Source organism: Sycon ciliatum, chromosome 10 (assembly GCF_964019385.1).
Source record: "Sycon ciliatum chromosome 10, ocSycCili1.1, whole genome shotgun sequence".
In the NCBI taxonomy this organism is placed as follows: domain Eukaryota; kingdom Metazoa; phylum Porifera; class Calcarea; order Leucosolenida; family Sycettidae; genus Sycon; species Sycon ciliatum.
In genome coordinates, this window is record NC_088652.1 from 15291755 (window position 1) to 15305941 (window position 14187).

At 46.2% G+C, this 14187-nt stretch overlaps 1 protein-coding gene across 2 annotated transcripts in view; it reads right to left on the reverse strand.

Annotated features, from left to right (window-relative positions):
• The window catches only part of LOC135825830 (uncharacterized), a 161500-nt gene extending 156585 nt beyond the window's left edge, over positions 1–4915 (reverse strand). For both annotated transcript variants that reach the window (XM_065338461.1, XM_065338459.1), the window contains exon 1: positions 4623–4915. The gene's annotated coding sequence lies outside the window, so the exon portion shown is untranslated. The remainder of the gene's footprint in view (positions 1–4622) is intronic.
• Between the last annotated feature and the right edge of the window lie 9272 nt (positions 4916–14187).

A 14187-nucleotide genomic window follows, 5' to 3' on the forward strand; every position in this document is an offset into this window, starting at 1 on the left:
TTGCCTTGTCAGACTGCAGCAAAAGAAATAGTCCTGAGATTACTATACAATTCTTCAAAACATGGCAGCAGCATGGCAACATTATGTTTTTTTTCTCTACAAAATCCACTTATCTCCAAAAGCTCAGAAGTTATTATTATTATTATTATTTATTGATATTTTAATTGGGCACTCCCCACAGACTCAAGGTCTTCTTACGGGGTATCCTAAGAATGAAAGTAGCGACAAACTCGGCCATTTATTAATAATCTTAACCGCCCACCTCTCCACACTGCGCTCTTGGCCTACATTCACCACATCACTCCATAGCGAGAAACTGGGGTGAATAATGGAGTGAGGTGGTGGGGCCCATTAAGGTATGACACAGGCACAGAATCCGCCTCGCCTTTTCAGCTACAAAGTGGAGGATAACACTGGCAACCAATGTACACTTTGCAGTGGCTAACATTTGATAGTTTAATGTTGTTTTGGTTTCGTGTAAGTTAACTTCAATAACTATGCATCCATGCAGGCACTTGGACCTGATTTTGTATGACGTATAGCAGCATGTACACAGGTTGCCATGGTTATAAAATGGCTGGACACCTTGCTCAGGACTTGGCCTTGAAGGAAACAAGTTTTCTTTCCACCGGCACTAAGTCAGCTCACGAGTGTGTCATTGATTGTATTGCGACTCTCTTTAATGTGCGTTGTTCACAGTGGAGGGAAATATGTTCCCAACATGCTACTTTCACTGGTTGGAGGGAAAGACAAAAACCGGAAAAATCTGAAGAAAAAATTGACTGTCACCACCAGGACTCGAAACAGGGACCCTCGCTTGTAGCCAGGGATGCTCTAACCACTGAGCTATGGTGTAGTCGTCATAGTCACAGGCCAGCAGAGACAGTTCAACATTTTCTTCAGCCTTCGTAACTCACGTTTCATATTTGTTTCCTGCTGTTGCTGCTTTCCTACATGTTGGTACATGATTGTACATGTATGTATGTATGTATGTATGTATGTATGTATGTATGTATGTATGTATGTATGTATGCTTTTTTCTCATTGGTCTCGGCTTCCGCAGGAGGTAAAGTCTCGTGACACCTTCGCTGCATTTTGTTCCATTCTGCCCGCGCCTAAGTTGAATTGAATTGAATTCATTGTTTTCCATTGCTAGCCTAATCTTCATACTGCTCTCTCCAGGTTCCTATAGTACTCCTTTTGTTTTGTTTTCTTTTCTCTTTTTCTTCTCCTTCTTTTTCTCAGTTGTCCCCACCATGGCTGGTTAAAATCGCCCGCATCACATGCTTATTGGCACTATGTCATCGTGATTGTGAAATAATAATAATAATAATAATGCCAATGCTGAACTTTTTTTACAGTTTTTTTTCCTACGTACATGATTTTAGGCTGCAACCACACTAGGTACAAAATCACGTACAAACGGCATTACAGTAGAAATCGTCAAGCCGACGCGTGCGAAATGCAAAATGCGCTTTGTAGGTTTTCAGCAACTGGCGCACCCCTGTAGAAAGCCACGCTTGTCGTTTTCGTAGTTTTCACGCTCCATCTCCTGTGTACAACTTTGTTTTGTACTTGGTCGTCGTACATAGCATCAGCATCAGCATTGTTTTTGAATTTCCCGGTCTTTTCCAGCGCATGGCACACGCTTTGGTGCGACAACGTCACGCGCTGGTCGCGTGAAAACGTCATCTATGCAGACCGAAGAGTGTAGTGTGGTTGCGTACCGACTTGTACTGAGATATGCATGAAAATTTGTACTGTGATTTTTACGTAGTGTGGTTGCGGCCTTATGCATGCCAATGCTGAACTTTTTTTACAGTTTTTCTCCTACGTACATGATTGTATGCATGCTAAGGGCCTGGTCAGACTGCAGCAACTTTCCAGTGCCTGACGAAAAAAGAAAAGCGTCCAGAATTTGAATCGCGATCACACTGCACATGTGGGGAGAATGAAAATTCAAAATTCATTTCGAGCGTCAAGTGGTAATCTCCACGAACGACGTCAAATTCCTTCACCTTGGGGATCGCCAACACCTTCAGTGCAATCGGCAACCATCCTTATGAGTTTTGTCGTTGTCCGTGGCCAATTAGCTCCTCCCGAGTCAATATCGAGATGAAAAAATCAGTGAATATCAGCGTCAGTGGCGTATCAGCGTCAACTCCTGTTTGGAGCGGAAAAGCGTGGTCCGTTCTTGCTTTTTTTTTTGGAGTGTCAACTCTCGCTTTTGCCGCTTTGGCGGCAAGTTACTATGGAGATTTGGATTATAACCCAGGATTATTTCGATTTTGCCGCAGTCTGACGAGGCCCTAATGCTGACATTTTTTTACAGGTTTTTTTTCTACGTATATGATTGTATGCATACCAATGCTGAACTTTTTTTTACAGATTTTTTCCTACGTACATGTACATGATTGTATGCATGCCAATGCTGAACTTTTTTTACAGTTTCTTTTTCCTACGTACATGATTGTATGCATATTTATATTTTATATTTATTACAACATCTCAAGACTCGGTGGAAACACCGGCCAATGTTAAGAGAGTGGGTGATTGCCAACCACGGCGATAAATAAAAGTAAGGGGAGGGAAAAAGAAAGAGTAGCAAAATGAACAGCAACAACAACTCCGTAAAGAAAGATAATGTCAAATAAAAACAGTGAAAAACACAGAGACGCAAAGGACATGTGGATAATGAGCTATTTATGTCTGCATGCCAATGCTGAACATTTTTTACATTTTTTCCTACATACATGATTTTATGCATGCCAATGCTGAACATTTTTTTACAGTTTTTTTCCTACGTACAGGATTGTATGATTGTATGCATGCCAATGCTGAAATTTTTTTACAGTTTTATCCGCCGATAACTTTTATTCAATTTTTCTACAGACAACAGGTACGCGGTTCACCCGTTCAATTTTTCTGTATTTCGGCAAACAATGGCCCTGATCTGTACATAAGGGAGTCGTACAAGCCCGGGTTTGTGTGACTCCATGTCGCAGATCTACTCACACGATCAGTACTGTACATGTATATGAACTGTTCGAAAGAAAAAAATTGGCTTTGGCTCGATTTTGGTGCGAGAGGGCCCGGAATCTCTATTTTTTTTATCATCTGACAGCAGCATCTACCCAACCACTGTCATACTCTATTTCACTATATCGATAGATGAATGAGTCACATGTACTCGCGTGTCCCTCGTATCATCGTCACAAGCCTGGTGAACGCAATCGGATGACATCACTTCCATTCAGTACAGCACATTGCATAGTCAGTACCCTGTGGTCACTTTTGTACTGGGATGTAACCGGGTTAGAGTACAAACTTACTTTTAATAATTTTCAACAATTTTCATGCATCGCTGAGACGCCGACGGTGCTTCACTGCATGCTTGTACAGTACTGGCTAAAGAAATCCAATGAAATCCAATGAAATCCAATGAAATCCAATGAATTCCAATGAAATCCAATGAAATCCAACCTCATGAATAAAATAGCGCCGGGCGCTACGCAGCCCTATCACTACGCATACTGGTCTGTGCACTGGAATGCGGCACTACTTTATTCATGATGTTGGATTTCTCTGCCCACCACTGCACCACTGCACCACTGCACCACTGCACCACTGCCCACCACTGCACTTCTACATGTATGCGTACCGGTACACTACACGTAGCACATGTACACACATTGTACATATCCCCTCATGTTGTTCTTGTTGTTCTTGCTGTTGTTGTTGTTCTTGTTGTTCATGTTGTTGTTGATTTTTATTTTACTTCGCAAGGCAACATGCTCTCCCTACAATCACAACCATGTACCATGTACCATGTATACGCCCGTCACAAGAGAACCAAGCAAATGTGCACATGCACTGGATGTGCACCCAAATATGTGTACATACGTGGACACAAACACACGCGCGCGCGCGCACACACACACACACCATGACTTTGTACGTATGTATATGTAAGTGTACACGCCCGCTGCAATAGAATCACGCAGATCTGCAAATACACTGGTTATGCACACACACATGTTCTTTTATCGCAACTATACTGCACCAAATCTGAATAAAACAGATCAAGACTAGCACCAGATAACTGCCTAATCCACACGACTGACAAAGCCATGTGAATCGACCCCCACTGTACACCTAGTCTACAACACGTGGAGTACATCGGAATAGGACGGCCAGGATAGTTACATGTTACTATGCAGACCCTACACTTGCTGGGGTAGCCAGTATACAGCACACTGCTTTGATAGAAGCAGAGACTAGATGCACTGGTACTTCGAAGTGAAAATGTACACACCCATGCGCGCGCACACACACACACACACAGACACAGACAGTGATGGCGGAACCGATCCGGACGGTCAGCCCATGGCTGGATCAAGTGTTCGGTTGCCAATGTGTTTTTACAACCGAGGACGTCATGTATTGACGTCATGTATAGACGCTGTCGTATTATACACAATATACCACACACACACGCGCGCGCGCGCACACACACACACACACACACACACACACACACACACACACACACACACACACACACACACACACAATGTACACACACACACACACACACAGAAACACAGCGGCAAAGTACTCACCACCAATGGCACCATACGTAGCGTGGACTCTCACTCAGCAAGCACCGCTACCATCTCCACTTAGCAAACTGCAAGACTTTCCACCTCTAGGCCAAAGAATAACTCAGTCGATAACACAATTTTCGCTGTAAGAAATTTGTTTCACTGACACAGCCAGTTGATCTAGAAAAGACGAAGGGCTGGACTCCAGCCAGTAGATCTTTATACTAGCCCACTATCTAGCTATGTTTACTGTCTGTCCACAGTGGCTCAACCGTCAGCTGAATAATCTGTGCCGTTCTCAGACTCGCTGACTGTTATCATTGGCTTGTCCGCAAAGCGCTGCACGGACTGCCTGTCCGTAGATCTAAGCCAAGGACTGTACGCGGTGCGCGCGCCTCTCCGTGGTGTTCCGACCTCTCCGCTCCAGTCAGTGATGTGCTCTTGGCGCCGGGGGCCGCACTCCCGTCGTAAACCTGACTATCGCACAAGGACGACGTGGTCGTTGGTTGACCATTGTTGACAGCCCTTTGACATTTTTGTCAACTCACTACCATGACTACTGCACTGTCTTGTAGGATACGAACATCTGCTAAGGTAGTAAGTCGCAGTCAAGCCGGCTTCTTGGATATTGCGCTTGACTCAGAGGCTGGAGAATCGGACGGGTCGATAGATGTCAGGCGTCAAAAACTGGTATTTGGCGACTCCCTGGTCGATGCGCAGAGCTACAACAATACATTGTAGCTGCTAAAATGACGTCGGATCGCGCGCGTGAAGTACATGCGTGAAGTACAATATGGCTGTATATCCTTTGCGCCGTGCATGCAGCCTTGCGAATCCTGGGGTTTTCAGTCACCCAGGCCGCAAAGCTGACTCACTCGATCGGGTGGTCGCCGGCTAGGCTGGACCTTGCTAGCTGGCACGGGCACCGGGACCAGGTAGTTGCTGGATGTGTGCACGCAGACTACCTGGTAGTGGACTTGGAGTGCGAGATGTTGCACGTGATTCACCTACACCGTTTGACGTTTGTGTGCATGATCTCTATGTCAGCATTGGCAGCATTGGCATGCATTGCTGCTTGCGAAATTCCTACTACTACCACAGTACAGTCCATTCACTATAAGTGTGCACTGTTATTACATGCTCCCATCATACGACTGTGTACAAATACAAGGCAATTTTTTTCTGAGTGAATGCACGCTTGCTTGCTGCTCCTTTTAAAAGAAACAGGATCAAAATCTGTCCAAATTTGAGAGAGAAAATGGAAAATTGATTTTTTTGGCTCGCTTTGCTGCCTGATTTCCGTGCATTTTCTTGCGCCGCTGCTTTGTCTTTGAAGAAGTCATGAACCTTATTGATCATCTCAACGCATCCACGTGGGGTATTCCCATGTCAGGCTGGCGCTGGCCTACATGTAGAATCCATGGGGCATACACAATGGCCCTTTGACTGGATGGAAAAGAGTGCACACTTAGTATTATGGAATGGACGTAGTACTAGCAAGAGTGCACAAGCGTTACGTCAGTACTACGAATGACTAAGTAGACGGGCTTTTTTTAAGTTTTACGGACCTTTTCAGTTTTTACCCGATCTCCTTTGGCTTTGGTGCGTCCATAATATTATGGCCATGGAGATATGAAGCCGAGGCCTCTGATCTGGCCCCACCGCAACACTCCATTATTCGCCCGCCCCGGGTGTCTGGAGATATGTGAATTTTGTAGGAAAAAAACTTTTTAGTCCGGTCGATACAGTCATGATGAACATGATGATGGAGCGTGCAGGTCACGCATGTGCGCAAACACTTCTCTTGTGTACGCTTGTGTACGCTTGTGTACGCGTACGGTCGGTATTGTACAGTCATGAAGTAACGACGTGAAGTTGAGATTTTTCACGGATTATTCAGCTAACTATCAGAGGTAGGTCTACCATGGTCTACGGTATGAGTGGAACACAGCGGCTGCCATCAGCACGTCTATGTTGTACTGTGGTCACGACAGCAAAGTTTACAAACCATCGAATGGAGAGGGATTCTCCATCGAATGGAGAGGGATTCTCCATCGAATGGCAATCACCGAGGACAAGGCATGTATAGATATCAGCATCAGAAGATTGTCGCTTGGGCAGTGGTTTCGGGCGCACACTCAATTGATGCACGGGTTTTTAACTCTCATGCTGCCTCGAACCCCACAGTCCGCACTTCACGACTAGTATACTAGCCACTGTCTTTTTTCTATTTCCTTTTACTATTAACACAGCCCTACTGGAAAACAGGTGGAGAACAAAAAGAAACGAGGAAAAGGACAAAACATAGGGAATTTAGGGACGACTAACACCGATATAAACAGAAAGAACGAAGGAATTACGGAGAGCGAGTTGAGAATGTCGAACATGTGGCGTTTGCCCAGGCACTTCTGACTTGGTCAGTTGGCTTTCGGTAGGGGTAAGCGGAATATGCTGGAATAGTTTTTGGCATAATCAGGTCCTTTTTGAGAAGGAGCATAAAATGGCATCCGAAAAACAAAGGCAGACGCCCAACGAGGCTGTTATACACATCTTCTATTGAAGGCATAATTGAATGCATAGTTGTTGGCATAATCAGGTAATTTTTGAGACGGAGCATCATGAATGGCATCGGAAAAACAAGGGCAGTGAGGCTTTATATACACACTTGCTATTGAAGGACCATACATGGCGCTTCTTGTCGATTTGGAATAATATTTTAGCAGCCACTACAGTATAGGACATCTCCCAAAAGTTCAGCGTTTGCTTCTAAATTTGGCATTCCTCTTGCATAATATTATTGTCTTGTACTTCCACAAAGCTCCCAGTCCACATCATGACAATGGTCTGAGTCCTTTTTTCATGACAATTATCTATTCTTTTGGTCTTTTTGCTGTGAAGCATATAAAGGCTTAATTGGCTGTTTTCTCTAGCATCCTGCGAGCATCCGCTAGAGCATAATCTGGTCATTTCCCGAGCATAATCCGCTTACTCCTAGTTTTCGGCCTTCAGCGTGGCCAGTATTTTACATCCATGGCATACAGTTGCTACGATAACAACAAGTCTGAAAACACCAGTACAGGATTGCAGTCTCTGGACATCTACATCTGGCTGTTTCCACCTTGTTAGGTCACGTGGTCATATCAGCAAAGTTCGGAGTAACTGGCTGGATCATTACAGGTTATCATACGTGTACTTCGAAGTACCAGTAGGCGGTTGCTACATGATATCAACAATCTGAAAGCACCAGTACATGATACACTCGTTGTATCATTTGCCTTGACTCACCTTTTAATTCCTTCATAGCTTTCTGTCGTTATCTCCATCATTATTGTGGTGTGCCAAATACTCCTCTACTTCTAGTCTACCTACACCGTATCTCACTTCTTAGAATAATGGACACGTGGAATTTACTCAGCATGACGACGCCATTGGACATTGATTACCATACACACAGTGACAGGCAAGGCAACAGACAGCAAAGACGTTCCTATGCTCCACTGTGGTTCATGAAACCAATACCAGTCCCGTCTTCTAGCTTGTGATATGAGCTAATTCAGGCGTTGTTGTTGTTGCTGTTGTTCCTGTTTGGTGGTGTATGCTGTATTTATAGTGGTAAATAAAACAGACATACAGGTATTGCCTAATAACAATGGATCCACTGCGTGTTAGGTGTGAGCATACCTTCTTACTCCTTACCTACTGTAGGTGATGATGTTAGTGCGAAGATTGCCAAGGCGTTGGTGCTGTGATTGCCAGCACATGGTCACGTGATGGTATTTAGTAGCAGTTGAGGTGTAGGTGCTATAACCAGTGACATGCGACATTTTGACACTAAATTTTGTGTTGGACATGAAAGAAAATGATGAAACAGCGCAACGAAGAATAGCAGAAAACAACAATGACAATTGTCTGACCCTGACACACAGAAAGAATGTGAAAAAGGTGCAAGCGTGAAGAAACATAACAAGTGTTTTAAAAATGTAAAAACCAGTGGAGTAAGTTTGGCACGCCCGTGTTAAAACCGGCTATACGGTGTTGGGAAACACAACCAGCTTAGGAAGTTGCGCGTGTATGCCTATTCTAGTAATTATACGAAGAAGACTCTGCTTCTCGTAAAGCCTGGCATGGTTGATGAGGCGTCTCGCATTTTCCATAATAACGGCATACGAAAAGTCACTGGTGCTGTGAAATACTTGGATTGGATTGGATTGGTTTATTTAACGTCGAATAACAAACAGGCAGTGTTGCCTTATTACATGAGATCGACTAAAGACAAACAGGCACACAAATGTAAGGAAAAGATTAAAAAGAAAAAAAAGAAAATAGAAAAAAAGAGTAGGATTTAAGACAGCAGCTAGCTAGCAGAGGAAAGATTGCATAATTATTTGATCAGTGAGCAACGTAAGTCGGTGAATTTTTCAGGTGGGGTAAGAGAGCGGTCCGGAATTGACCTGGTTTCTTCAGTGATCGTATAGATGCAGGCAACTTATTCCAGAGAGCGGGACATTGATATGAAGGGCTGCGTGTGGCAGCGGCAGATATGATCCTCGGGAAAAGAAGCAGGGGAACATCTGTGCTCCTCGTTCGACGGGTGTGTGACAGAGGTGTGACAAGGTCATGAAGAAGCACACTACAGTTATTATGAATTACACGAAATGTTAGCAGGAGGAGTTTGCGGCAATACATTGATTGCAGGGGTTGAATGCTGAGGCGTTCAAAAAGAGGGGCAGTTGGAGACAGGAACGGAGCAGAGCAGGCAACACGCACAGCTCGCTTGAGAAGTTTCTCAAGACGATCACGTTGTGCAGAGGAAAGGGAAGAGGAAAAGCTGTTGCATGCGTATTGGAATGTGGGTAAAATTATACATCTCAAGTAGGTTGAGCGGCATGGCATTGGGAGGCACTGCCTGTGGCGGAAGAGAATGGCAATCTTTGAGGACACTGTCTTGGCTATATGGTCAACCATTGTGTTCCATTTCAGGTCGTCATCGATGTGCAAGCCCAGGTACTTGGCGCTTGTCACTTGCTGGAGGAGTGTAGCTGCACAGTGCACATTCAATGTCTTGTCGTCATGACGATTGGCAGGAATAAACAATATTTGTGTTTTTCGACTATTCAGGATTAGGTTGCGCTCACCAAGCCAGTTGCTGAGATGGGTGATGGCTGAAGACAGGTTGTGTGACAGCACTACCTTGTCCTTCCTGCTATCGTGTAGCATGATGTCGTCCGCGAATTGGGTTACCTGGACGGCAAACTGATCCACTTCACTGGCCACATCCCTGACATATATGACAAACAATAGTGGTCCCAGTACAGACCCTTGGGGAACCCCACTTGAGCACGTGAAAGATGAGCTACTATCGCCGCTGATGACGACTTGTTGTTGACGATTTGAGAGGTAGTCGCTTAACCAGTTCAGGGCTGTGCCGGAGATTCCAAGCTGGAATAGGTCTTCGACAAGTGTCTGATGCTGGACCTTGTCAAAGGCCTTTGACATGTCCAGGAAAGCAGCGCCAGTTGACAGCCCGTCATCTCGGGCTCTTAGGAATTTGTCTGTAACCATTGTGAGAGCATCCTCTGTAGAGTGCTGGCGTCTGAAGCCAAATTGACAGGAAGGGTAAAGATTATGTTCAGCCAGGTATTGACTGAGTTGCTCATGGACGATACGCTCAAGCAGCTTGGAGACTATAGGGAGCAAAGAGACAGGTCTATAGTTGGTGGGTTGACTGGGGTCACCACCTTTGTAGACGGGAGTGATGTTGGCGATTTTCATGTTCGGTGGCAGCTGGCCTTCGGACAATGATTTGTTGAAGATGAGCATCAGTGAGGGTGCAAGAAGGTCAGCGCATGATTTAAGAATCGTTCCGGGCAAGCCATCACTGCCAGTAGCTTTTGTCATGGCTATTGACGATAGGAGCTTACGCACACGGGCAATGGTAACAGGCTTAAAGATTGAAAGGCTGTTCGGAGACATGGGGCCTTGAGGTAGAGTCAAGGCTGGGGGACGTTGAGGATCATTGACAATGCCTGCAAACACATTACCAATGTCATCCGGGGAGCATTTGGGAAGAGTGTGGACTGGCTGCCGTCCGCTCAGCTGATTCAATACACGCCAAGTCTGCCTTGGGTTCCCTGTAGCGTTCACAAATGCTTCATTGTAATGCTGTTCCTTCAGTGCTCGGCTAGTGCGGGTAACCTCCCGTCTGCTCTGCTGGAAGCTGCGGTAGTCCACATCAAGTCTGGTTCTCAGCCACTTACGATGCAGTTTATTGCGCCTGCGTACAAGCGCTGCGAGCTCCGAGGTATACCATGGTGCGACATTGTGGGCACGGTGCTTCCGAGGCCGGAGTGGTGCATGTTGATCTACGAGTGACATGAGACACTCGTGCCACTGGGTCCACATTTCGGTACAGGTTCCCTTCATGGAGCACAGGTTAGCACACTGGATATCTTGCCGAAACAGGTCCATATTGATACGTCTGATGTTCCGTGTCTGTGCAGGAGCTGCAGGAGGAATTCGAATTGGAACCATGTTGAAAGGGGTTGTCACAGCATGGTGGTCGCTGAAGGAGATAGCATGAGTCGTAGCAGGAGAAGCACATCCCATTGTGCTATATACTAAGTCAATTGTAGTTGGTGGTCCTCTTAGTCCAATACGAGTGGGGCTGCGTACATGCTGCTGCAGTCCATAACTTGTAGCAATATCAGCCAGCCGCATATGATTACTGCAATTGCGACTGGTGTCAACATTAAAGTCTCCACAAAGTATTGTCTGCGTCGTTGGGCTGCAGGCTTTACTCAGCAGGGCTTCAAAGGAGTCCCAGTATGAAACAGTGCACCCTGGTGGCCGGTATAAGCTCCCAATCAGGCATGGCTGATGGCTGGTTTTCACTTCAATCCAACAGCATTCTATGCCTGGAGAAACGAGATCAGGCCTGGGTTGGCAGTTGAGTTCAGCTTTCCAATAGATGCAGACACCACCACCAACATTTCCGCTGCGATCTAGCCTTTCTAAGTTATAGCCTGGGAGGTGGAGATCGCCAGGAGTGACGGATGAGTCCAGCCATGTTTCGCAAATTACAAGTATGTCAGATTTTGTTCCTTCAGCAAGATCCAGAACATCACGCAGTTTGTGGCGCAGGCTTCTGATATTGATGGACAGGATATTCAGTTCATGAGCAGCAGGGTCGTTGCCTAATCTTCTTCCAGTCATTGCACAGATATATTATCCACATCCTGACTTAGAGATGCAAATGCGTTGCCAACAGTGACACTAAACTTCGCAGCTTGCGTCTCTGGCGGCGAGTCACGCTGATAGCCCCGTGATTTCTGGCCTGGAGTCCGGGCCGGTGCTCCACAGGTGTCATCTAGGATATCGCAATCCACGCTGTATCCGCTCTTACTGTCGTCCGTGGGGCTGCTGCTGCTGTTGGTGGTCGTGGTGCTGCTCTGCGCTGTTTGTTGATCTCCACTGGCATCAGACTGGGTGTACTTATCGAAGTTCCACTCTCTTGTGTACACAGGCCTTGGCCAGAAGCGCTTGTTGCTGAGAAACGATTCGTCCGCTGCACTGGCAACAATACGCGCAGTGGAGGATTTTTCTTTTTGAAATATTTTTACGTCAAACACTTGGACATTGTGGTCAGCCTCAGCTGCTCTTGCTGCGATAAACTCCTTCAGCTGGTCTGCAGTAATTGCATGCATCAGATTTCCGACAAACAGGACTCTCTTCTTCGCTGTCGGTTTGGTGGAGGTGATGAGTCGCCATGTGGCGTCCGAATCCTCACTCATCTCTTCAAATTTCGGCAAGCGATCCACACGTGGCGGGGTCAACTCCGAGCTGGGTCCGGGTGAACCATGTGTACGGGAGTTGGACGGCTTGTTGTTTGAGCTGTCAACGTCGGATCTGACACTGCTGGTCGACATGGTCAGGTCCATCTCGGGATCAATGGGTCGTGAACTCTCTACGGGTACGGCGGACTGTGAACGACTTTCTGTGGCTGTACTACGTTTCTTTCGATTTCGGCGCTGCCTCTGGCTGGTTGTTTCTTGCTCTCTCTCTAGGTCTGCAATGGCGGAGGAGTTTGATTTACAAGACGCACACGTAACATTGCCGATGTCCAAATTTTGGCACAGGCGAGTGTCGGCCAGGTCCTCTCTCAGCTGGGAAAGTTCGGAGCTCAATCCACTAATCCTTCGTTGATATCGTTTCTCCTGGTCCTGGAGTTGGCTTTCAAGACGAGCTAGAGTTCTCAGCACTTCTACAACATTGTGTTCGATGCCAGGCAATGAGCGAAGCTGTGTATGGACCTGTTCGGCGGTCACCAGCTGCTCAGTGTGATCTGGGCTAGCCATCCCACCCAGGCTGTTGGGGCTAGTCCCCAAAAGCTACCTAAAAACTACGGAAAAACGGGAGCCTCAAAACACGCAACCTACTACACCCCTTACACGGTTTTACTTGGGTTCGCAAATTGGTGAGATTGATGCAATTGCAAGCAGTGTGCGGGAAACAGTTGAAAATGGATTGTTAAGTTGCGACGCCTCACTGTCTTTGCGCTTACAGAACTGCATGCCGCCTTTTTTCCTTCTTTTGTTTCTACAAAATCCACATAATATTATCTCCAGACACTGGGGTGAATAATGGAGTGTGGTGGTGGGGCCCATTAGGCTCCGCCGACCAGAGGCCTCGGCTTCATAGCTCCATGGACGCACCAAAGGGATATTGGGTAGGGAGGATTGAATTGAAAAAGAAAACAAATAGAAGAAAATGGAAAGATTGTATTGCTCAGTGAGCAAAAGAATAAGTTGAGTATTGATGTGAACGCTGTTAGACTTTTAAATTCAAGAGGAGACTGTCTGTGAGGAGAGATTACATGTATGTCCAAGCAGGGTAGGACACTGTACCCCCTTACTCGCGTATGCTATGAGTGGCCCAGTGCCAGTTCGTTCTGAGAAGATGGTGATAAGCTGCTGTCTTGAACTTTTGGATGTTCTTTGGGTGAAATGGGTGGGGAATGATAGAGGAAGGCAGCTGGTTCCAAATTGGGATGACGGAGTGGGGAAAGGCTCGGCTCACATTGTTCCGGGAATTGGCAGGAAGAACATTCTGTAACTGATGGGGATGCGCGGTGGACAGTCGTACAGCCTGGCTGGTGATGCGTGTGGTCCTGGGTTGGTGTGTCGGGGATGGAGCCATTCTCCAGAGAAGAGAGGGAGAATTATCGCAAAGGGCTTTATACAGGAGGCAGAGGGCAGCGATGGTGCGGCGAATTATGAGGCTAGGAAGCCAGCATTGCGGATGTATTGCCTTGATGGCTCGCTCCTGCACCCAGTCCAGCCGATTCAAGTGAGCAGGAGCTGCCCCCATCCAGATGATTGGGCAGTACTCCATAAGGCCATGGTAAAAAATAAATTTGATTCTCAGGTCATGAGCCTGTGAAAATCGGTGCGAGCGAGCGATTTTTTATTTTATTTCCCACAATTTTTTTATTTCCAAAGATAGGGTCACATGTATGTACGTCACAGGTTATTATAGTTATTTTAATATTCAGGCCAGGGAGTAGAAAAATACCGGTATTTTACTA